Genomic DNA, 26,116 nt, shown 5'->3' with positions numbered 1-26,116 from the left:
GGAGCCAAGGTGGTGTCGGGCTCTCACCCTCTCTGAAGGTGGTAGGGAGGGCAAAATCCAATTGTCGAAGCAGGCGACGGAAGCGGACTCCGGGGGGGCAGCAGGGCAGACACATACAACCCGTACTGACGGTCGAATCGGCGAAGAAGGACTGATAAGAGGGGTGGTCGGGCATAGACCACAGCCGGCAGGCATACCGACACAGCAGTATGTCGCGCCGGTAGGTCAATGGTAATTCAGCAGCTTCAGCATAAAGACTCTCAACAGGACTAGTGTAGAAGGCTCCGGTCGCAAGACGTAACCCCCGATGGTGGATGGAGTTGAGATGGCGTAAGAGGGATGGCCGAGCAGACGAAGCTCCCATAATCCAGCTTCGATCGGACTATGGACCGATACAAGCGATGCAGGACAGTGCGATCCGCTCCCCAAGATGAACCACTAAGAAAGAGTTGAGGACATTAAGGGAACGTGTACAACGGGCCGCCAAATAAAAGACATGCGGAGACCAACACAGTTTCCTGTCCAACGTGAGCCCTAGAAACTTAGTTGTTTCCACGAATGGGAGAACAACGGGACCGAGATGTAAGGATGGCGTAAGGAACGCTTTATATCGCCAAACGTTGATACAAACCGTCTTCTCTTCAGAGAACCGGAAGCCATTTGCCACGCTCCATGAGTACAGGCTGTCTAGACAACGCTGAAGGCAGCGCTCCAGGAGGCACGTTCTCTGGGCACTGCAGGAGATCGCGAAGTCATCGACAAAGAGAGAGCCTGAGACGTTAGGGGCAATCCATAATTGGATTGATCGCTATGGCAAAAACGGCTACGCTCAAGACGGAGCCCTGAGGCACTCCGTTCTCCTCGAGGAAGACGTTGGACAATACGGAACCCACACGTACCCTAAACTTTCGATCCGTTAAAAAGGAATCAATAAAAGGAGCAGGCGACCGCGGAGGCCCCACCTGTGCATAGTGCGGAGGATACCTCCCCTCCAACAGGTATCATAAGCCTTCTCCAAATCTAAGAACACGGCTACCGTTTGGCGCCTTTGCAAAAAGTTGTTCATGATGAATGTCGACAAGGTCACAAGGTGGTCAACAGCGGAGCGGCGGCGACGAAAGCTGCATTGGACATTAGTAAGTAGTCGTCGAGATTCAAGAATCCAGACTAACCGAGCATTAACCATGCGCTCCATCACCTTACAGACACAGCTTGTAAGAGAAATGGGGCCATAACTAGAAGGAAGGTGTCTATCCTTCCCGGGTTTGGGTATAGGAACAACGACGGCGTCACGCCAATGCATGAGGACCTGACCTTCGGTCCAGACGCGATTGTAGGTACGAAGAAGGAAGCTTTTGCCCGCCGGAGAAAGGTGTGCCAGCATCTGAACGTGAATGGCATCTGGCCCTGAAGCAGAGGACCGGGACAGTGCAAGCGCACGTTCGAGTTCCCGCATAGTAAAGGGGGCATTATAAGTTTCCAGATTCAGCGAGTGGAAGGAAGGTCGCCGAGCCTCTTCTGCCTATTTCCTGGGAAGCAAGGCAGTGTGGTAATGGGCGGAGCTTGAAACCTCCGCGAAAAAGCGGCCGAAGGCGTTGGAGACAGCCACAGGATCAACGAGGATCTCATTACCTGAGGTCAGGCCAGGTACCGAGGAGTGGGCCTTAATGCCCGACAGCCGGCGCAGGCCACCCCATACGACGGAAGAGGGAGTAAAACTGTTAAGGAGCTGGTGAAAGAGGCCCAACAAGCTTTTATGCTGTCTTTGATGACTCTACGGCATTGTGCTCAGAGTCGTTTGTATCCAATACAATTCGCCAACGTAGGATGGCGGCGAAAGGTGCGTACAGCACGTCGTCGAGCACGGATAGCGTCTCTACAAGCCTCGTTCCACCAGGGGACGGAAACGCGACGTGAAGAAGAGGTAGTACGAGGAATGGAACGTTCGGCAGCATTGATGATAACAGCCGTGAGGTATTCGACCTGAATGTCACAACTGAGAAAATCGTGGTCCGGAAAGGTCGCCAGGGAGGAGTAAAGTCCCCAGCCAGCCTTCAGTATGTTCCAGCTCGAAGGACGTGGGGATGGGGTGTGGTGCAGGAGATGAACGACACAGGGGAAATGGTCGCTCGAATAGGTGTCAGAAAGGACATACCACTCGAACCGACAGGCAAGAGTGGTAGAACAGATCGAAAGGTCTAAGTGGGAGTAGGTATGAGTAGAGTCTGAGAGGAAAGTTGGGGCGCCAGTATTGAGGCAGACAAGATTGAGATGGTTGAAGACATCCGCCAAGAGTGAGCCTCTTTGGGGCTCTCCTGCATCCTGTCAAAGGGGATGATGGGCACTGAAGTCGCCAAACAATAAAAACGGCGGGGGAAGCGGAACTATCAGGTGCATCATGACAGCCCGACTAACAGCAGATGACGATGGAGAGTAGATGGTACAAACTGAAAAAGTAAAAGCAGAAAGAGTAATGCGGACAGCTATTGCTTTGAGTGGGGTGGTCAATGGGATGGGATGGTAATAGACATCGTCCTGAACGAGCAACATGACCCCACCATGAGCTGGAATACCGTCCACAGGGGCGAGGTCATACCGCTCCGAGGTATAGTGGGTAAAGGCAACACGGTCAGTTGGGCGCAACTTGGTTTCCTGCAGACCAAGGACGAGCGGACAGTGCAGGCGGAGGAGCAGTTGTAATTCCTCCCGATTAGATCGAATACCTCTTATGTTCCAATGTAAAAAGGCCATCGCTAGTCAAAAAAGAGGGGGAACAAGATGGGGGAAGAGCTGGTCACCTCGACAGCCGCGGAGGGCCAGGTGTCGAGGGAACAACGCTACAACCGGCGGGAGGCGGATCCTGTTCCATCGAGTCGTCGCCAGCTGCGGCCGCTGTCCCTGGTTGTGTAGGATGGGCAGCACCATTTGCCGACGAGAGGCCAGCTGAGCGCCTGGCAGCAGAGCGTCCCGGCGAAGCTGAGGACGTCCAGGAGCAGCGACTCACGGATGGAGCATCAGACGAAACGCGCCGGGGTGGAGAGGGGGATAGAGACTTCTTCTTGGAGGCCTTCTTGGTAGTCCGAGGAGGCACAGGGATGGTGGGCTGGACCCGAAGAAGGTCCTCACGCGCGGGGTCCATTTTGGAACGCCAGACCTCGAAAGCTGGGGTCCGAAACGTTTCCCCGATGGACGCCTGAGAAGAGGATCGCTTCTCAGGCGGCGGGGGGGGGGGGGGGAGGAGGAGGAGGAGGAGGAGGAAGGGTGGCCCCTGGGGAAGAAAGGGCGGGGGCCACGGGGGAGGAGGATTTGGAAGGGAGGGATTTGGGAGGCGGAGGCAGAGACCCCGGATGGGGGGAGGAGGTGGAGGGGGGACAGGATAGGGGTGAGGATACCGCGGAAGGAGTGGACACAACTGAGGCAAACGAAGTGGTCAACGGCATGGGATGGAGGCCTTCATACTTCTTCCTGGCCTCAGAATAAGAGCCGATCCAAAGTTTTGAGTTCTTGTATCTTCTTCTCCTTCTGATATGTGGGGCAGTCTGAGGATCTAGGCTAGTGGATGCCAGGACAATTAATGCACCGAGGCGGTGTGGTGCATGTATGTTCCTCACGAAGAGGATGTCCACAATCGCCACAGAGGGGCTCAGCCTCACACCGTGACGACATGTGCCCAAAGCGCGAACACCGAAAACAGCGCATAGGAGGTGGGACGTAAGGTCGCATGTCACACCGGTAGCACATCACCTTTACCTTCTCCGGGAGAACGTCCCCCTCGAAGGCGAGGATAAAGGCCCCGGTGTTGATGCGATGGTCTTTGGGGCCGTGCTGGACTCGCCGGACGAAATGCACACCTCGGCGCTCCAGGTTGGCCCTGAGCTCCTCATCAGATTGTAGGAGGAGGTCACAATGAAAAATAACCCCCTGCGTCCTATTTAGTGCCAGATGCGGGACAATGGACACTGGGATGTCCCCTAGGCGGTCGCACGCCTGGAGCGCCGCCGACTGTGTGGCGGAGGTGGTCTTTATTAGAACGGACCCCGAACGCATGTTACTGAGAGCCTCGATTTCCCCGAAGATGTCCTCAATGTGCTGGACAAAGAACATGGGCTTGGAGTTGGCGAACGTCCCCCCATCGGTTCAGGAACAGACCAAATAGTGGGGGAAGTACTTCGCCTCAAGCCGGCGGGCCTGTCCCTCCTCCCAGGGAGTGGCCAAGGGGGAAAGGGCAGGAGAACCAGAACTAGAAACAGTACCTTTACTTTTGAAAGACTCGGCCTCTGAACGACCTGATACGTGTTGACGTTTCATCTGCGAAACGTCTGCCCCGATACCACCCACTCCGACCAGGGGCTCTCCCCACGGGCGCCACCCAGCCTCAGCAAGGGTCACCTGGCAGGATGACTGTTGCCGGGAGTCCTGATGCCCCAAGGAGACGGGCATCTACTCCTTGGCCGACGTGGGGAGGGTGCAGCTCAGGTATCGGCAGTACGATCCCTGTGTTGTCAGGGGGCTACAACCTAGAGGGTACATGACGACCCCACCACAACGGGCTGGCTACCGTGCTGGATTTCCGGTGCCATGGTAGGTCCATCATGATCGTAGGTGCAGATGGGGATGCACTATGGGTGTAACTTGTACAACCCCTCAGGTGTTTAGGCCCAATTTGAGGAATAGTGGGTATGGTTAATACGCCGGTACAATGATGAGTGCCAAGGTTTTAGTGCACCGAGGACCAGTGGTACACCGCGTAAGGCGTCCTTCCCCAAAAGGCTCGTACTTCTGTAGAATTTTGAATAATGGAGGTCAAACCCCAAGGGGGACCATCACATGGACGGCCGAAACAGTTGAAACTCCCTTTAGTCGCCTCTTACGACAGGCAGGAATACATCGGGCCTATTCTTACCCCGGACCCGCAGGGGGGCATTGCAGAAGTATCCATGATTACCGGCATCTCTGATGGCGCGCTCCTTCCTAGTGGGGGCCATCTGATGGCACTCCTGCCTTAGGTGATTGTTCGCACCTCAGATCACACCTCCCAAGAAACGGACAGAAGGAGCAATTGGCAAATTCCCAAGGTACCAGGTCGGACGTATGTGTTCTACTTGTCTACCTGGTTTGGGGAATTATGCGTTACCTTACGTGTGGGAATGCGTATGTTGGCCTTCAGTCACACACAGGAGGGGGCGGGGGGAGGAAGAAAGAAGAAGTACGGAAGGGTAGAATTTTCAAACGCTGCAGAAGAAGGTAAAGAGAAGAATCAAGGAAAGAGGAGGACAAACTATGGTGAGATTCTTTATATTGTAGAGAAACCACTTCATTAGGGCGCAGAGGGACAGTGCAATGGGGGGTGAGGATCAGGGTTATTGAGTGATGTGGTAAGGGAAGGTATACGGCCCAGAAAGGTAAGAGCTGTAAGAGCTGCACGAACTCCTGGGCCCATGGTTGCCATGCACACATCTGAAGAAGCGTCGTGGACCTCCTGGGATCATACCACAGAGATTACGCCTACCACACACACTGCAATGGAGGGCCATAGGAAGAATGGAATCGTGTTAGTCGCAATGACATGTAGCCCGCTGGCTTAACGTGAATCGTCGTGTTCTTTCTGAGACGCGGCGATAATTTATGGAGACCGAAACTGTATGTGAGAAGCTGGACAGAACGTGACATCAGGAAGACAGGACGTTTACTTGGCTGTAAGGGCACGACGGCACCCAATTGAAACTGCACAGCTACACACGTCTGACTTCACAGGATCCATTGAATGTTTTGTATCGAGGCAAACGTTGTAGAGAGACTTCGATGAAGTGGCCTTTATTGTTGAAGATCTGATGTGTCCCCGACTCGCCTTCAAAGGACGGAACTGTCTGGAGTGGAGTGTTGTTGTCAACATGCGACCCGTACAGTCAAAGTGTGTGCAGCATTGTATTTCACGAATTACCCCCAATCTAGTCTGGAGAGCGATCGAAGAGGATGACTAATTGCATGGGCAGAGTTTATATTTATTTTTGGAACACCCGTTTATGAAACTGTATAGATGAATTGGAAATGTAATTGCTATCAGGTATGGTGACGAAGTGTTGGGACCTCATGTACAATTGTTGCGAGGTGCTGTGCGCCGAAACTTCTTATTGATGGACGATAGAACTCGACCTGAAAGATCAGATGGTTGACGTTTCCTTGGAAACAGAAGATACAGCACGAATGGTGTGGCGTGCTCATTCTCCCAATCTAAATCCCATCGAGTACATCTGGCGTGTACTTGAGGGACGTGTTGCACCACGCCACTATCCACCAACCGCTCTCCGAGATTTGTGGACAGCTCTGCAGGACGAATGGGCATTATCGTCTCAACATTACATTGGTGACATTATCTAAAGCATGTTCCGTCGTTGTGAGGCCTGTATTGCCGACAGAGTTGGTCATGCCTCATATTAAGCATATTAAGCAGTTGTTGTAATGTAAGTGCAAATTTTTTAACTTGCAAAAAATGAACACTTGTCTACTGTTATGTATGTTGCAGTTGCTTACACTCTATATTATTAATGTTGCTTCTGCTTTGCTATCACCTGTTTGCACTGTTTTGTAGGTAAATAAAAGCAACCTTGCTAAATATCTGTTCGCTGCGAGCCAACGAGTGGGGGTTCATTGCGAGCCAACGAGAGGTCAGTTGATTGGTTGGTTGTAAAGTAAAGGCCATGAACTATTTTGTTAGCAGTCCCTTTTTCCGTGGTCACACAGGCTTCTGATCAAAATCGTACACCAAAAAATCTGGAAAGGGAAAAAAATGTTTAAAACGAACTGTGTAAACACATTGAAGTGTAAAGTGGAAGAAGCAAGCCCAAAGTGGAAATATTAAGTTAATGAAAAGATTTATAACGAGTCAAAACAATATAGCAGATGGCATGACCCAACTGATTGCAAGAATGATAAAGGGTCAGGCAGCCACTCTGCAACGCAATACAATCACTTGCCAAAAAACCCAAGTCAAGATAAACGCAGATGGTGGAAAGACAAACGAAGTTTAAACACAGCGCCACAGGGGCAAGGATCAGTAATGAAACGTCTGTGAACTTCTCTCCCAGGCCTGCACCTTACTTCCATTTATAGACAGTGATAAAAACCCGTGGTCTAGGGGTAGCGTCTTTCATTCATAATCAAAACGTCTTCGATCCCGGATTCGATCCCCGCCACTGCCTAAATTTTGATAAATAATCAGCATTGGCGGCCGAAGACTTCCGGCATAAGAAGTCAGCCTCATTCTGCCAACGGCCTTGTCAAGGAGGGCGGAGGAGCGGATAGAGGTTCAGGGCACTCTCTTGTCCTAGGGGTGGGAAATTGCCCCTAAAGGCGGAAGAATCAGCAATGATCAACGACATGAGGATGCAGAAGGCAATGGAAACCACTGCATTAAAGACACGTAACGTGTATCCACAGGACATGTGGCCTGTATTTGAAGAAGTGACGTGATGATCTCTCCATTGGCAAAATATTCCGGAACAGTCCCCCATTCAGATCTCCGGGAGAGGACTGCCAAGGGGGAGGTTACCATGGGAAAAAGATTGAATTATCAACGAAAGGATAACGTTCTACGAGTCGGGGCCTGGAATGTCAAGCTTGAACGTGGTAGGGAAACTAGAAAATCTGAAAAGTGAAATACAAAGGCCAATCTGGATATACTAGGGGTCAGTGAAGTGAAGTGGAAGGAAGACAAGGATTTCTGGTCAGATGAGTATCGGATAATATCAACAGCAGCAGAAAGTGGTGTAACAGGTGTAGGATTCGTTATGAATAGGAAGGTAGGGCAGAGGGTGTGTTACTGTGAACAGTCCAGTGACTGGGTTGTTCTAATCAGAATCGACAGCAGACCAACACCGACAACGATAGTTCAGGTACACATGATGACGTCGCAAGCTGAAGATGAACAGATAGAGAAAGTGTATGAGGATATTTAAAGGGTAACGCAGTATGTAAAGGGGGACGAAAATCTAATAGGCATGGGCGACTGGAATGCAGTTGTAGGGGAAGGAGTAGAAGAAAAGGTTACAGGAGAATTTGGGCTTGAGACAAGGAATGAAAGAGGAGAAAGACTAATTGAGTTCTGTAACAAGTTTCAGTATTTCAATACTGACCTTACGACTTATCTTAGAAGAGAGATTAAGAAAAGGCAAACCTACGTTTCTAGCATTTGTAGACTTAGAGAAAGCTTTTGACAATTTTAACAGGAATACTCTGTCAAATTCTGAAGGTGGCAGGGGTAAAATACAGGGAGCGAAAGGCTATTTACAATTTGTACAGAAACCAGATGGCAGTTATCAGAGTCGAGGGGCATGAAAGGGAAGCAGTGGTTGGGAAAGGAGTGAGACAGGGTTGTAGCCTCTCCCCGATGTTATTCAATCTGTATATTGAGCAAGCAGTAAAGGAAACAAAAGAAAAATTCGGAGTTGGTATTAAAATTCATGGAGAAGAAGTAAAAACTTTGAGGTTCGCCGATGACATTGTAATTCTGTCAGAGACAGCAAAGGACTTGGAAGAGCAGTTGAACGGAATGGACAGTGTCTTGAAAGGAGGATATAAGATGAACATCAACAAAAGCAAAACGAGAATAATGGAATGTAGTCGAATTAAGTGGGGTGATGCTGAGGGAATTAGATTAGGAAATGAGACACTTAAAGTAGTAAAGGAGTTTTGCTATTTAGGGAGTAAAATAACTGATGATGGTCGAAGTAGAGAGGATATAAAATGTAGACTGGCAATGGCAAGGAAAGCGTTTCTCAAGAAGAGAAATTTGTTAACATTGAGTATAGATTTAAGTGTCAGGAAGTCGTTTCTGAAAGTATTTGTATGGAGTGTAGCCATGTATGGAAGTGAAACATGGACGATAAGTAGTTTGGACAAGAAGAGAATAGAAGCTTTCGAAATGTGGTGCTACAGAAGAATGCTGAAGATAAGGTGGGTAGATCACGTAACTAATGAGGAGGTATTGAATAGGACGGGGGAGAAGAGACGTTTGTGGCACAACTTGACTAGAAGAAGGGATCGGTTGGTAGGATATGTTTTGAGGCATCAAGGGATCACAAATTTAGCATTGGAGGGCACCATGGAGGGTAAAAATCGTAGAGGGAGACCAAGAGATGAATACACTAAGCAGATTCAGAAGCATGTAGGTTGCAGTAGGTACTGGGAGATGATGAAGCTTGCACAGGATAGAGTAGCATGGAGAGCTGCATCAGTCTCAGGACTGAAGACCACAACAACAACAACAACAACAACAACAACAACAAGTTTCAGCTAGTAATAGCTAATATCCTGTTCAAGGATCACAAGAGGAGGAGATATACTTGAAGAAGGCTGGGAGATACGGGAAGATTTCAATTCGATTACATCATGGTCGGACAGAGACTCCGAAATCAGATACTGGATTGTAAGGCGTACCCAGGAGCAGATATAGACTCAGTAGGTTGAAGTTCAAGACATTAGTGAGGAAGAGTCAATACGCAAAGAAGTGGGATCCGGAAGTACTAAGGAATGACGAGATACATTTGAAGTTCTCTAATGCTATAGATACAGCAATAAGGAATAGCGCAGTAGGCAGTACAGTTGAAGAGGAATGGGCACCTCTAAAAAGGGCCATCACAGAAGTTGGGAAGGAAAACGTAGGAACAAAGAAGGTAGCTGCGAAGAAACCATGGGTAAAAGAAGAAATCCTTCAGTTGATTGATGAAAGGAGGAAGTACAAACATGTTCCGGGAAAATCAGGAATACAGAAATACAAGTCGCTGAGGAATGAAATAAATAGGAAATGCAGGGAAGCTAAGACGAAATGGCTGCAGGAAAAAATGTGAAGACATCGAAAAAGATATGATTGTCGGAAGGACAGACTCAGCATACAGGAAAGTCAAAACAACCTTTGGTGACATTAAAAGCAACGGTGGTAACATTAGGAGTGCAACGGGAATTCCACTGTTAAATACAGAGGAGAGAGTAGATAGGTGGAAAGTGTAGTGTTGGCAGAAGAGCCAACAATGTGTTTCTAGAGGAGGCCGAAATGCACGCGTTTACTTACACGCTGACTGGCGTGAGGTCTGGAACAGGACAATATCTTGAGAATTGCAAATAAAATACGTAGATGATGTAATACTTAACTTTAATCCACAATTGTAGAACATCTCTCTTGACGGTACATGTTATAACCACAATATATATAGCGAAGGATTATGGCGCCTTGCTAGGTCGCAGCAATTTACGTAGCTGAAGGCTATGCTAACTATCGTCTCGGCAAATGAGAGCGTAGTTGTCAGTGAACCTTTCCTAGCAACGTCGGCTGTACAACTGGGGCGAGTGCCAGTAAGTCTCTCTAGACCTGCCGTGTGGTGGCGCTCGGTCTGCTATCACTGACAGTGGCGACACGCGGGTCCGACGTATACTAATGGACCACGGCCGATTTAAAGGCTACCACCTAGCAAGTGTGGTGTCTGGCGGTGACACCACAGAAAGAATACATTGAAAGCCTCTATGAGGGTGAAGATTTGTCTGATGTGATAGAAGAAGAAACAGGAGTCGATTTGGAAGAGATTTGGGATCCAGTATTAGAATCGGAATTTGAAAGAGCTTTGGAAGACTTACGGTCAAATAAGGCAGAAGGGATGGATAACATTCCATCAGAATTTCTAAAATCATTGGGGGAAGTGGCAACAAAACAACAATTCACGTTGGTGTGTAGAATATATGAGTCTGGCGATATACCATCTGACATTCGGAAAAGCATCATCCACACAATTCCGAAGACGGCAAGAGCTGAAAAGTGCGAGAATTATCGCACAATCAGCTTAACAGCTCGTACATCGAAGCTGCTTACAAGAATAATATACAGAAGAATGGAAAAGAAAATTGAGAATGCGCTAGGTGACGATCAGTTTGGCTTTAGGAAAAGTAAAGGGACGAGAGAGGCAATTCTGACGTTACGGCTAATAATGGAAGCAAGGCTAAAGAAAAATCAAGACACTTTCATACGATTTGTCGACCTGGAAAAAGTGTTCGACAATATAAAATCGTGCAAGCTGTTCGAGGTTCTCAAAAAAGTAGGGGTAAGCTATAGGGAGAGACGGGTCATATACAATATGTACAACAACCAAGAGGGAATAATAAGAGTGGACGATCAAGAACGAAGTGCTCGTATTAAGTAGGGTGTAAGACAAGGCTGTAGCCTTTCGCCCCTACTCTTCAATCTGTACATCGAGGAATCACTGATGGAAATAAAAGAAAGGTTCAGGAGTGGAATTAAAATACAAGGTGAAAGGATATCAATGGTACGATTCGCTGATGACATTGCTATCCTGAGTGAAAGTGAGGAAGAATTAAATGATCTGCTGAACGGAATGAACAGTCTAATGAGTACACAGTATGGTTTGAGAGTAAATCGGAGAAAGACGAAGGTAATGAGAAGTAGTAGAAATGGGAACAGCGAGAAACTTAAGATCAGGATTGATGGTCACGAAGTCAATGAAGTTAAGGAATTCTGCTACCTAGACAGTAAAATAACCAATGACGGACGGAGCAAGGAGGACATCAAAAGCAGACTCGCTATGGCAAAAAAGGCATTTCTGGCCAAGAGAAGTCTACTAATATCGATTACCGGCCTTAATTTGAGGAAGAAATTTCTGAGGATGTACGTCTGGAGTACAGCATTGTATGGTAGTGAAACATGGACTGTGGGAAAACCGGAACAGAAGAGAATCGAAGCATTTGAGATGTGGTGCCATAGACGAATGTTGAAAATTAGGTGGACTGATAAGGTAAGGAATGTGGAGGTTCTACGCAGAATCGGAGAGGAAAGGAATATGTGGAAAACATTGGTAAGGAGAAGGGACAGGATGATAGGACATCTGCTAAGACATGAGGGAATGACTTCCATGGTACTAGAGGGAGCTGTAGAGGGCAAAAACTGTAGAGGAAGACAGAGATTGGAATACGTCAAGCAAATAATTGAGGATGTAGGTTGCAAGTGCTACTCTGAGATGAAGAGGTTAGCAAAGGAAAGGAATTCGTGGCGGGCCGCATCAAACCAGTCGGTAGACTGATGGGAAAAAAAAAAAAAAAAAAAAAAAAAAAAAAAAAAAAAAGAAAAAAAAAAAAAAAACCTCTCGAATATAACTTGCAAGTGGATCAGCTGTTGACGCATTGTCACCAGACACAGTTGGTAAGGCGTCTGGATAGTTGAAGGACTGGATTACGGCGGCTAGATTGGGACAGTCCAACAAAATGTGGACTATCAATCTAGAGCCACAGCGAGACTGGGGTGGGTCCTTGCAATGAAGGAGGTGACCCAGTATCAGCCGAGTATGGCCAATGCGGAGCATGCTAAGGACAACAGCGTCCCTTGAAGTGGCTTGCATTAATGACCTCCACACATTAGTGTTCTCGTGTATGACACTTAGTTTATTGTGTGTACATACATTTTGCCAAAAACTGTACAGTGTATGACTAAGATATCGGCGCACCAAAGAGTGATCTCTGATCAGAGTCTGGCCAGCCAAATACGCTAGCAGCAATCAGTCACCAAGTTCATTTCCCATAATATCCTGTTGTCCAGATGAAGGCCACTAAACGTCAATCGTTTCTGAGGGCATACACCGACTCCCGGATAGTCGTTGGCAGAGGATGGGGGAGGGGGTAGATGGTGAAGCACTGGTGCAGAGTCTTTAGGCTATGTAAAGAGGAAATACAAATGAAGGGCTCACCCTCAAAGGAGCAGATATCCTCAAGAGCTCAAGGGATCGCTACCAATTCTGCAGCGAAAACACTGCAGGCATCCAGCGAAGAGCGCAATTCATTACGTCTAGCGACAGGATAACTGAAGCCAACGTGACCATGGAGCATCGAGCCACCAGTGTAGACTATTTCTGAGCCAAGGAACTTGCGAGAATAGCGAAGAATTGCCAGCAGAGGGCTTCAGGAGGAAGTGAGTCTTTTTGGCCTTCCAGCTGTTCCAGAAGAAGCTGTGACCGAGGCATGGACCATTGAAGCTTATGTGAGTGGATGTGGAGGAAAGGTGGAAGGGGGAAAGACTCGAATTCAGTGAGAAGGGACCAGACATGGACTGCAGTTGTAATCCCCAACTCGGACGCCATTGTGGGAGATGGATCCTATGTTAGTGGAAAGGGGATGGTTATTTGTGCGCTTAGGCAAGCTGCAAATATGTGCAGTTAATTATCAAGCGGTAGTTGTCGCCTGGTCTGCAATGGAGGAACCCTAGCTTCCTCGAGTAGGCTAATCACTGGGCTTGTTTGGGGAACTCCTGTCCCAGCTTTACAGTCGTTTGTAGAGTCCAGCATCCACAATGCAGCAAGCAATACCGAACCATATGCCAGGCTCCAACAGTCTTGATGGTAACATACAAGGGCTTCGTATGGCTGCAACAGTGTAGAACGACCTCCGCCGAATTCATTGTGACTCGGCGGTCAATGAATGTTAAGGCGCCGCCATCACTTCTGCTTGAGCTGCCAAGATTGGGAACCAAAGTGAAGAGGGCGTATAGAGTCAGTCTTCAAAAGCGCAAGGCTCGAATACATTAAGTAGTTTGTGATCAAGGTAAAATTATGGATGCGGGTAAACAGGACGACGACGACCGAAGTCCATGACGCTAATCTTCGTGGCTGAAAATAAAGCCATGTGTGGGGTCCACAACTGCGTCTCTTGTATCAGTCCTCCCTTCAGTCGACGTTCAGTGACACCAACAGCAGATGAGCGAAAACTGATGCAGAAGTTGTCGGCACATACGAAGGATGATACTGAGGACCTAACTGCTGCTAGAAGACCGTTAATGGCCACTAAAAATAGAGGGACACTCATTACGGAGCGTATGGGACCCCATTCTCCTGGATATGGGGCGAACTGTGTGAAGCACTAATTCCGAAGGTGCGGAGCGACAAGAAGCTCTTTATAAAAATCCAGAGTGGGCCCCAGAGCCACCATTCGTGCGAGGTAATGAGGATATGGTGCAGCCAAGTAGTGTCATAGGCTTTCGTCAAGTCGAGAGTGATGGCAATAAGGTGGTGACTGCGAGAAAATGGCGTTCGGATGGCAGACAGCGTGTACGAAGTTGTCAATGGTGGAGCGACCTCGGCGAAAACCGACCTGGGATGCAACCAGAAGGCCACGAGACTCCTTGAGCCAACAACCGGTGTCTCCCCATAAATTGAAGTAGCTGCTACAGAACGCTGCTGACGCTAACTGGAATATAGCTATGCATGTCTAGCGTCTTCTTACCAGGTTTATGCACTTACTCGCCATTGTGATGGGAATTCGCCATCGTTTCAGTTCGTGACGGATGCGGTGTGGACCAAGAGATGTATCAGGACAATCCACAAGGGCACAGAGAAATTCTCATATACTGAATGGAGCATTATGTGGCTGAGTGTGGTGTGGAGCAAACGATATATGTCGTCCTTCAACCCGCTGTTTTATGATAGGAAGGGTGGTATTTCTAAGACACGATCGAGAGTAATGTCCAGCAAAACGCTCTGTTATTGCGTCTGGAAATCCCAGATACGCACACAGCGATCTGAAAACCGTAAAGGCGCCTTATCTCAGGCCTAATGTGGAAAGGAGGAGGAGACTTATTCCCAACACATTTGCTTTCGTCTTTTGATTAGTTGACACACCCAGGCAGAGAGCCATTTGAAAACGATGAGGTGCTCCAGGAACGGGTGCCATTTGAGACACTGGCGGGCAATCGTGTCAGTCTCAAATGGACGCTTCTGTTTCTGGTGATGACAAAGGTACCACCACCACAGGGGGCAATATGGAGAACTAAGGATCGCCCGTTTAGCAGCAGGAATAGCAGCAGCAGTAATGTTCTGTATCTCATCTATGTTATCAATCTATGGGAATATACCATCGCTAGCAGAGGTGGAAACAGCCCAGTAACCTTGGTAAAAGCCAATCTGGCCAATTGTCTAGGCGAATGACCCTGGCAGAGGGACAAGAGGAACTTAAATTGTCACCACCACATAGGTCTTCTGAAGTCTCCAGTGCATGGACAGCAGTGCGACACGTCTGCAAGCCGAGATCAATGGCCCAATATGTGCCACGTGCCACCTGAAATGAGCAGGGGTACGTGTATTGAGGAAGCGAAGGTCAAGTTGAGTCGTTATATTCTCGACATGTTTACCAAGGCTTGTATTCCTGTTTCCACTGCACAAATGGTAGGGAGTATTAAAATTATTCAACGACAAAAAGGGTGGAAGTAAGTCATAAAATTAGTGTAGTCATTACGTGGTGGTGTAACTCAGTAACTGGAGGAATGTAGATGTTGCTGACAGTACAGATTGTTATTTCCTAATTTGTCCTCACCTGACAGCCACAGGTTCTAGAGGTGTTTGAAGGGACACAGGTAGGCTACATTCGAGGGAAGAGGGTATGTACATCCCCCCCCCCCCTGGACATCTTGCTGTAATTAATTCTAATACACTTGATAGGCACAAAGGGTGGCAGTCTGCGTTGTTGAAAACCAGGCGTCCTGGAGGGCAAAGCAGAAAATAGGTGTAATGCTCAACAGCTATCGTAGCTCAGCCAGATTGCGGAGGGGGGAGGGGCGCAGTGTGGGAAACGCACCAATTCCACTGGAGGATGACTATTTCTGTAGTCTGCCAAGACATGAAGTCACCATGGAGGCAGTTTACGCCTCCAGGTCATCTCATGCCACCTGTTGCGGGCTTTTAGTGTCTTTTTTCCATCGATTCTAAGACTCTGGGGAGATACAGGTCCTCAGGGGGAATCTGTAATCTCCACCCCATCCTCAGAAGTGGAGCCTGCTGGCAGCAGGGTGGTGGGGTTTACCAGGATTAATAGGATGGTTCTTTCCGTCCTCTCGCTTTTCTTAAGATTTCTTTGGCTACGAGGTCTTATCTGAGTTTGTATTAGGAACTGATTATGATCGAGAAGCCTTACTACGAGCATCCTTCAGCCACTGGCTGGTGTCCGGCTTAACCACAGAAAAGGCCTTGGAGGGCAATGTTCTGATTGACCCCATAGTTGCCAGAGGAGCTGGAGGAGGCTGGAGGAGGCTGTTTCTTCTCTAGCTGAGGGGGATGGCAACCGATGTCCCAATCGCTTTGTTCCCAGATTTGATGTTAGGGGAGCGACAGGAGGCGGCATGCCCCCAACTTTCGAAGGGGAGCTGTCTTAGTCAGGCGGCCCTGGGGTGCACATTGAGAGGCATAGCTGTTGGGGTGCTGTTTTCATAAAGGGCGATGTCGCCGTAGCTGCAGCATGTGAGCATGTCATGTGCACAGGGTAGAGAGGGTGTTACTCTTCTGCCTCTCTGTGGGTCAGCCTATCCAGGGTCTTTTATTCCATTTATTTTGCTCTCATTCTGATAAATGGTACAGTCTGGCGAACAGGAGGAATGATGCACTCCACAATCGAAAAGTGGGAGAAGTATCACAGGGAACGTTCTGTTGTGACGGACGTCCGCATTCCCGTCATGTCGACCTGTCGTTACATCTAGAGAACATATGTCCATGTTGTTTACATAGTTCCGCGTAGTCAGCGCGTACACAACTTTCCCACTAGAGCGCGCCCCGCTAAGCACAACAGCGCAGGCGTAGCGCTCGTCCGTCTCCGCTCTACGAGATGGCGCTGCCATAAAGACGGACCAAATTCTGCTTCCGCCGATCCGCGTATTAATATGTCACGTAGTCAATGAGATTGCTGCTAACGTAGAACCTTTCCTCCTAGCGGATCACACTCGCGCAGTGATACCTGAACACTCGAGGTATTATAACGAGTGTACAGACCTCCGATTAGTTAGTCTGCATTTGTCTGTACCAGTCTATAGTTAAGTTTCAGTCTGCGCCTAATACGATTATCATATTCCTGTACATAGCCATGAAGAGAAGATTAACGTCCCAAGACCAAAGGAACTTCAGATTGTCAATTGTAAATAACATCCAGATTCAAGTTAAGTGATTTTATATTATTATTTTAATAAATGTGTGTGAAAATTAATCAAGTTCTGTTTAAAGTTGGTCACCGTTAATCTGCTACTTTAAGCGTGCAAGTGGCATTTCTATCGTCTGACCTAACGGCAGAAGATTAACACGCCACGATAAGACCACGAGACATATTGCTGACACTCGCCTACTTCGTTAGAGCGTCAAGTCAAATAATCTGATAGTGTGTGTACCGAAGGGCTTACAGTACGCACACCACAGTCCACATTTCCAGCATTTGAAGCACTGCATATGGAGATGGATATAGGATTTAATGTCACTCCCGATATATCACAATCTTTACTTTTTCAGGTGATGTATCAACCTCTAAGGCCAGGATGAAGGCACCAGTAGCAACCATGTTGTCCTTAGGTTCCGTATACATACGCACAACGATGTAGACACCTCGATGCTGTAGGCTGGCGCGCAACTCATTATTGGGCTACAGGAGGTCACCTCTATGGAACAATCCCCTGGACCATGTTCACGCTCTTATAGACCGTGATGGAGACTGGGACATCACTGAGCTAGTCACACGTTACTTTCTTGGCACTCAATTGAAACGGTACTTTATTCTTAAAAACTTGGTCTGAAGTGTGCAATTTGTTGCACTGTCGAATCGGAAATTATTCTAGGCTTCAGTAATAGCCAGGGTGGTGGTTTGCACCAATCCCCACTCTGTGTTTGTGTCAGACATTCCTAAATGTCTGAAACAGTGGTTTGACCGTGTACAGAACGGTTTCGTCCCTTGTGGATGTGGGTTAGATAGTCGTTCCTACGATTCGCAGCTTTTAATAGTCACAGGGAAAGCTAGCAAAGTTGCTAACGACCGGAGACTGAGCGCCTGTTTAGCCACAAGAAAACGTCACCGAGCAGGCATAGGTGGCTCCCCCTCTGCTAAAAAGCTCGGTAAACGCTTCGTCCTATAGGCCCCTGTTGACAATCTGATGCCCTCGCCGTGTACGAAGTCCCGTATCTTTGAACATATCCGTCGCGCCGAGCCGTAGACCGTACAGCCACAACCAAAACGTGATCGCTCGAAACTCTTTTTAGAACGGCAGGAAGTAGGATCTATCTGCGCCCCAGTTCCCCCCATTCATTCAAGTACTTCATGACTGTTTTCTGCCACACGCCAAGCAGCTCAAAAGCGCAGAGTCAGCTATCAAGTAACGTACCTAAAAATCACATCGGCCCCTTCAAATGCGGAACAGTATCCCACAGTATTACTTCTGGGGACGTAAAAACAATACGACTACAATTAAAATCAACACGCTGTTTTCTCAGGGGAGGAATCAAAACTTGTTCTAGGAGACCGTTCTTCCAGTCTCTTCAGTGCCACCTGTGACTGACGAGAGGAAGACGTGGGACTAGAAGTGGAACAGAGAATGGGAAAATCATCCACAAACTATGAGCACTGCACAGGACTCTTGCGAACAAAGTCACTCTTAAAATGCTCCGCTGTGGGATATCATGAACATTGCTAGCAGTGGTAACTGCAAGTAAGTGGCACAACGAAAAGTGTCCTATGCGTCATGGTTCGGTCTCGTCACATACCGTGTTTGTCCACAACTTTTCGTGTCGACTTCCCATTTTTTTTTATTTCTGCAAACGCCTGCGACCTTGTAGTTGTAGCGTAAAAATTGCCTGGTGAAGTTGAACGATGCAGTTTCTGTTGGTAGCACCGAGCGCCGTTGACGTGAGCGCCACCCCGTCACACGTCTCCCCCACAGTGAAGAGAAATCTTTTAACTTAGATTTCTGTTCATTTTCAGTAAGTTTTTGAACAATGCAGATGCGAAGAAATATACACTAGTTGTGTTACAAATTGTTTAACTCGGCAGGTGTTTTCTTTCTTCACACCGGAAATTTTGTTACTCCAATCACATAGCCACCCCCAGTGCCATGTGACTCCCACTTCGTGCCACCTGTATTTGCTTCACACTGTCCAGGAGAAAAACGTGTCGAAAGATCAAGGAATAGGATTCCTTCGCACAGTGGAAGCAAAATTAAATTATACCACCATTTCAAAACAACAATTTTCAATATTTACAGAAAATTACGAACAAAATATAATGTAAAATAATATCTGCACTCGATATTGCCATTGAGTTATCGTCATGTCAGTCTAACGAGGAAGGAAATATCGCCGATGGACATGGATATTTTTTTGAAAAATATCGATATATCAATATTTTATGGAAAGACCTGGTCGTATGCCTTTTCTATGTCAACAGGCGCCCTTATCTGCTTGAGGGAAGGGTTCTAGCAAAATGTCACCTCATATGTGAGAAAGTGGGATCTCGGCAAATAGACGTATTTTTTTCCGCATGAAACTGTGTTAAATTGGGAGAGAAATGGGTACATGTAGCAAGTTTCTCCACTAAAGTATGGCTCAATCATGCCCAATAATATTTATCGCCGTTACGCGAACGCCACAAAGCAGCACAGTAGGCCCTCCGTTGTTCAGCCGCCACCGGCCAGCTAAGCGCGCGACTCCTGGAACGCTGCGGCGAAGAACGAGTCGGGCGGCAGCAACGCTCGAACAGCTCCCGACCTGCCGTGTTTGTTTACACGTCTACGAGACGAAGTAGTGCTGGGAGAAAGAAGTGACAAAGTGATGGAACGCAGCGAAGCAGATGTTCGCTAAAGAAGAGTTGGTGCTGCACTTTCAGCATGAGATCGATAAGCTCAACAGGGAAGCGGCGGAGAGATGCTCGGACTACTCTGCATTCCTTAGTAAGGCAGGCTGAACACCGTTCTGTTTTAACCACAAGACATCTCGAGATCGGAATACGTAGAAGCACCTTTTGCGTTGTGTTTTTACCACCGACAGTTCTACTATAAGAACAGATTTGCACAGCACACACTGCACGCCACAGTTCTGGATTTTATTTCCGTTCTTTTCCGTACTTCTGGTTTCCGTGCAGCAGTGTCAGAGTTTTCGCCACTCTTTCCTTTTTTCGTAAGTTTTACAGCTTTTCCTCTTGCCTCTCCTCATCGCCGTGGAAACCACTGTCAGATTTTGGTAAAAAAATAGTTCAGTCCTAATTCTAAACATTAATACCCGTACAGAAACACGCTATTAGTAATTGGACAAAGTGTTGACACACTAATAAAAGCCTAGACACGACTGCAACTGAAACGGATTATTTAATAGCATCGCCCTAGGTCTGCTTGATTGAGGTGTTTCTGCGATACCGTAGCAGCGAGGCTCCGCTGTTTAACATGAGCGAGCCGTGTAGAGGGTAGCTGTCGTCCTTTTTATAAATTTCGTGGTTGAAATAAAAAATCCAAAAGTGTAAGCCAAAATAAGACGCTGAGGTGTAGTTCTTGATTGACGTATGCTGAAGACATGGCTACAACGTATCAGAGTATTTTTAGGCAGACTTCATATACGGCACTAGTTAAGTGACATTTATGTACAAACGGCGGCGAAAGGTACGTGCGAGGAACCGTAGATGCTAAACTTTGGTGGATAACTATCGTAGCGAATGGGGCATTAACGCGGCCCTGTCCTTTATTTTTGATGTAATTCAATATTTTCAAGATGTGTTGTAAATTTTACATTGAAAAACCGACCTGTCAGACGACATTTTTAGGTATCTCTCGCCATTATATCTAATTACAGAAAAACTTGCGCGAAAATATGAGCACATACGCTTAACATATTTTATTTCACTTTTATTACGAGATGAACACGTTCAACGATTTTTCTGGTATTCTTGAAATATGCGTAAAAATATATTTTCAAAAATTCTTCTTTCATATGAGTGTGTGCTTTACACACTCTAGTGCGACAAAAATGATTGTTTTATTTTGCACGCATTCAACGAAAAGCGCCGTTTGTTTATTAACGTTATATTCGCCTCAAACAAAATTACTAAAACAAGCTGTCTGCCTAGTTTGTCAGTTTCATGTCTACATCGCAATGTTTTTATTCCAGAGAAACACTATGAGCTGCAATGGTGCTTCGACCTTGCCTGGGACGAGCACCTCAGAACGTTCAAAACGCAGAATCTAACGATCAGGACGGGACTGCTGACCAGCAGCCAATGGATCAAGATCTGGGCGACGACTCTCAACTGGCGGCTTAGTAATTCGCCTTTCTTCGTATGCGCGACGCTTTCTTCCTTTTTCTCCTGTCTAAATTAATCTTTTTCGCTCCACATGTGCTCCGAAACTGTTACCAGCTACTTGTTATCACCGACAGTGACGATGGAGTCGAAGATCCACATCGGCTGTATGTCTCACTGCGGCACAGGACGTTATGAAGTTAAAGTGTGCTAAACTGCATGTGGATCCGGATTTGACGGAAGGCGCAAAGTGTCTCTCGTCGTCGACAGCGCCGAACGCGAGAAAGCGCTTATGTTGAGGAGGAAAATCTCTGATCGTGGAAAGAGGCTCAGGCCAAATTAAGGCGAGTGCACGCTATGAAGCACAGAGAGAGTAAGAGACAAGAAACTAAATGAACTGTGTTATGAGAATCCCAGTGTGGTGAATCGGTAACGCTTCGTGGTAGCCCTGGACGTCGACGTTTACAAGGCGAGTAACCTGAATTACTCATTTAGTAATGTTTGGTTCATCTGCCGAGGACAACTGTTGCTACGAGATGGTTCGCACTGTCCATACTCTTTCAGAACCGACTGATAAACTAATTGAGCTAGGGTTCAGTATCCCTCGAAGTGTTACTTATAATCGACAGCTGCCTTTGCGGACAGATACGCGCACGGCTAAGTGACAAGTAGTGACTGTCCCAGTGAAGTCCAACAGTCCTGAAGCTGAACGACATGAAGCACACCAAGGCCAATAATTTTGTGTGGCCTCCCTAAGGCCGCTAGAAACGGTAGCCTCTATAATGGCCCTCACTCGTTGACCTTTTTTTATCTCTGAATGATAAAGCCTTTCTTGCCGTAGGACTTACAATTCCAAACAACAATGCACCATAGATAATTCACGCCGAATACTGATTATCGCTGCCAGGTGAGGACATGGTTCCCAGTATGTATGGTCCTTGTGAGATAAAGCTCAAGAAGATGGGACGACCACAAGGGACTCATACAGTGGACCAACTTATCCAGCAATCTGGAATGGCATGCACTCTTCGCCAACGCACACTTAACCCTCCGGCATTTTTTAAAATGATTAAGAATAGCGACGCCGAAGTTAAGGATGTGATCATTTCGAGCAGTGGCGGTCCCGACGAGAACCCACAATATAGCTAAGTGATGGCAGACGCCGTGGAGTATTTCAAAAGTATCATCTGGACGCAGTATTCACCGTTTCAAATGCCCCTGGTAGACACGATTTTATAGGAGTAGAGTGGCGCATGGTTTAACTTAGCTAAGAGCTAGAAGATGTTCTTCCCCTTGACTCTTGCTACCCGTCTTGGTATGTATCTTTAGTCCAGTAGTAGAACAGTAGACGTTAGCCTGGGAAGGAATAATTTGAAGAACGCAGGGGCAGTTTTGGCTCAAAAATGCTTCTTGCTCTCCTTCACTGTCCGTCAACATTTTGCACTCGCTAACCAAAAGCGTCGAAGATTCTCTGTTGCTGGGCTATGGGGGATTCCGTGCAGCGCTGTCCGCCTGTCCTGTATAGCTAAAGGACTCTGATCGTTCCACGAAGCAGTAGGCTGCCTTCAGTGATGCATCAGCGGGAGAATGGAACACATCGGTAAGCACAAAAACTGTCTATGAAATGTCCAGTTTTAACCGTTTAGCATCCACATGGGTGGCTTTTCCTGGGGCTCTACTCTTTAAAAAAGGCCGACAGTAATAGGAATGTCGCCACTGGAATTGAGGTCGTCTGCAACTTCCCATTCTACACTGCGAAAGCAGAAGAGCAAATAGTCAGGGCAGTGGTGGACACTGTCCCTGCTGTTGGGCAAAAATTTATCATTCGGAAGACGTGTGGTGTCAGGTCTCAATATACACTCCTGGAAATTGAAATAAGAACACCGTGAATTCATTGTCCCAGGAAGGGGAAACTTTATTGACACATTCCTGGGGTCAGATACATCACATGATCACACTGACAGAACCACAGGCACATAGACACAGGCAACAGAGCATGCACAATGTCGGCACTAGTACAGTGTATATCCACCTTTCGCAGCAATGCAGGCTGCTATTCTCCCATGGAGACGATCGTAGAGATGCTGGATGTAGCCCTGTGGAACGGCTTGCCATGCCATTTCCACCTGGCGCCTCAGTTGGACCAGCGTTCGTGCTGGACGTGCAGACCGCGTGAGACGACGCTTCATCCAGTCCCAAACATGCTCAATGGGGGACAGATCCGGAGATCTTGCTGGCCAGGGTAGTTGACTTACACCTTCTAGAGCACGTTGGGTGGCACGGGATACATGCGGACGTGCATTGTCCTGTTGGAACAGCAAGTTCCCTTGCCGGTCTAGGAATGGTAGAACGATGGGTTCGATGACGGCTTGGATGTACCGTGCACTATTCAGTGTCTCTCAACGATCACCAGTGGTGTACGGCCAGTGTAGGAGATCGCTCCCCACACCATGATGCCGGGTGTTGGCCCTGTGTGCCTCGGTCGTATGCAGTCCTGATTGTGGCGCTCACCTGCACGGCGCCAAACACGCATACGACCATCATTGGCACCAAGGCAGAAGCGACTCTCATCGCTGAAGACGACACGTCTCCATTCGTCCCTCCATTCACGCCTGTCGCGACACCACTGGAGGCGGGCTGCACGATGTTGGGGCGTGAGCGGAAGACGGCCTAACGGTGTGCGGGACCGTAGTCCAGCTTCATGGAGACGGTTGCGAATGGTCCTCGCCGATATCCCAGGAGCAACAGTGTCCCTAATTTGCTGGGAAGTGGCGGTGCGGTCCCCTACGGCACTGCGTAGGATCCTACGGTCTTGGCGTGCATCCGTGCGTCGCTGCGGTCCGGTCCCAGGTCGACGGGCACGTGCACCTTCCGCCGACCACTGGCGACAACATCGATGAACTGTGGAGACCTCACGCCCCACGTGTTGAGCAATTCGGCGGTACGTGCACCCGGCCTCCCGCATGCCCACTATACGCCCTCGCTCAAAGTCCGTGAACTGCACATACGGTTCACGTCCACGCTGTCGCGGCATGCTACCAGTGTTAAAGACTGCGATGGAGCTCCGTATGCCACGGCAAACTGGCTGACACTGACGGCGGCGGTGCACAAATGCTGCGCAGCTAGCGCCATTCGACGGCCAACACCGCGGTTCCTGGTGTGTCCGCTGTGCCGTGCGTGTGATCATTGCTTGTACAGCCCTCTCGCAGTGTCCGGAGCAAGTATGGTGGGTCTGACACACCGGTGTCGATGTGTTCTTTTTTCCATTTCCAGGAGTGTATTTTCAATCACTCCAACCCTTGGACAGGTGAAGATACTACCCAGGCAGTATTATGTACGTTAACATCCCTTGAGACCAGAGACATCGGAAGCTGCTCGATCAGCTCCAAATTGGTCATCCAGTGGTTCCTGTGGCGGGCGATTAAGGGAACAAAGTGACCCGTGAGGACAAAATGCACACTGGCAGCAGCTGCCTGTATTGTGGTGACTAGAGTTACAGGTGAGTAGTGGAGTTCATCACTGACGAACACTGCCACTCCTCTGAACTCTGTCACCCCTGACGTCTTTTCAGTGCAGATAAGAAACCCCCAAAACCAAGCTGCTGCTGCTGCTGCTGCTGCTGCTGCTGCTACTGATTTCGTTGCTGATGCTTTAGGTTCTGTTCCACTGGACTGAGTTCGTTTGTGTGGCAGCTTTCCCTGTTTGTATATTAACACGGTAGACTCTTGAATGACTGTGCCAGTTGAGGTCAATGGCTGCACACTATCAGTCGGAAAAGTTTGTGCTTGCCAGAGATCCAGTTACACAATGTTACTGGAGTGGCTTTTGGGATGTGCAGCAAGAGAGACAAGAGTTGGAAGAGGCAGTTGCCACATCCGTATTTGTTGACACACTAACTTAAACAATGGGAACCAATTAGGGTGCTATATGGCTTTAAACAGCTCCTTCACTTCTGCATATGACATGTGACCAAGTTTCTGATCTTTTATGTCTCTACAAATGAGCACACACTGCTCCACACTGGATGTGACTAAGAGCAATTAACACACACCAGCGGATGTGTAAATTCCACACCTAGATCACTAGCTAGTTGTCTGACCACAATTCCCTAAGATGCATGACCATTACATGCAACGTTACAGTGACCAAATCTTTGGCGCTTCGAACATGGCACTGGGTTCAGAAGAAACGGACGAATCATTGAGCATAAGGAACGCACCTTAATGTGGCTGTAAAGTCTTGCGTATTTAAAGTTACTGCTGTCCCACAACAGTGGAGCCCATCCACTAGAGCCTCCAGCTGTGTAACCAAAGCCTTGAGAGCCTGAAACTTAGAGTGAAGTGTCACGACATCGGCTCGCATCCGCACACAACGATCTACTCCCTGTCCATACTGAAGACCACAGAAAACTAACTATGCAGATAAATGAACTATTTCCACACTGCACAGCTCTACTATAGATCCTGAGGTAAATGCAGGAACTGTGGTTTTGAATCTCTACATATCACACTGATTTTTTAGACGAACTACCGAAGCACTCAGGTGAAGCTAAATTATTCGTCCCTTATCAGGAAATTGTGAAAGTCAAAAAATCTGTTTACTTTTCGAAGCAAACGAAAACGCGAGAACTGTAGCTACTAGACATTACAGAACACTGACGATATTATAAAATTCGCTCCTGGTTAAGCACTCATGAAAGTCTCAAAATTGGTTACTTCCCTTTTTGCTGCTTGTGTCTCTACCGATTGCTACTGTTGCTACTGCTGCTGCCAGATGCGAGCGAAAGTGGTTGCGAAGGGAGGGGGGGGGGATGCGGCCCGACGTGTTTGCCAGGGTAGCGGGGGAGATAAGAGCCAACGTGGTTACCGCAGAGGGGGGCAAACCAGCCAGGGTGTCTGCAGAGGGGGGGATACCAGCGAACATGGTTGGAGGAGGGCGGATTAGGAGCCAACGTGGTTGTCAAGTGGGGGAAACCGAGCGGCCGGACATTGTGGCCGAGGTGTTCTAGGTGCTTCAGTCCGGTACCGCGTGACTGTCATGGTCGCAGGTT

This window comes from Schistocerca piceifrons, chromosome 2 (assembly GCF_021461385.2).
Source record: "Schistocerca piceifrons isolate TAMUIC-IGC-003096 chromosome 2, iqSchPice1.1, whole genome shotgun sequence".
NCBI lineage: Eukaryota > Metazoa > Arthropoda > Insecta > Orthoptera > Acrididae > Schistocerca > Schistocerca piceifrons.
Note: the sequence above shows the minus strand (reverse complement) of the source record.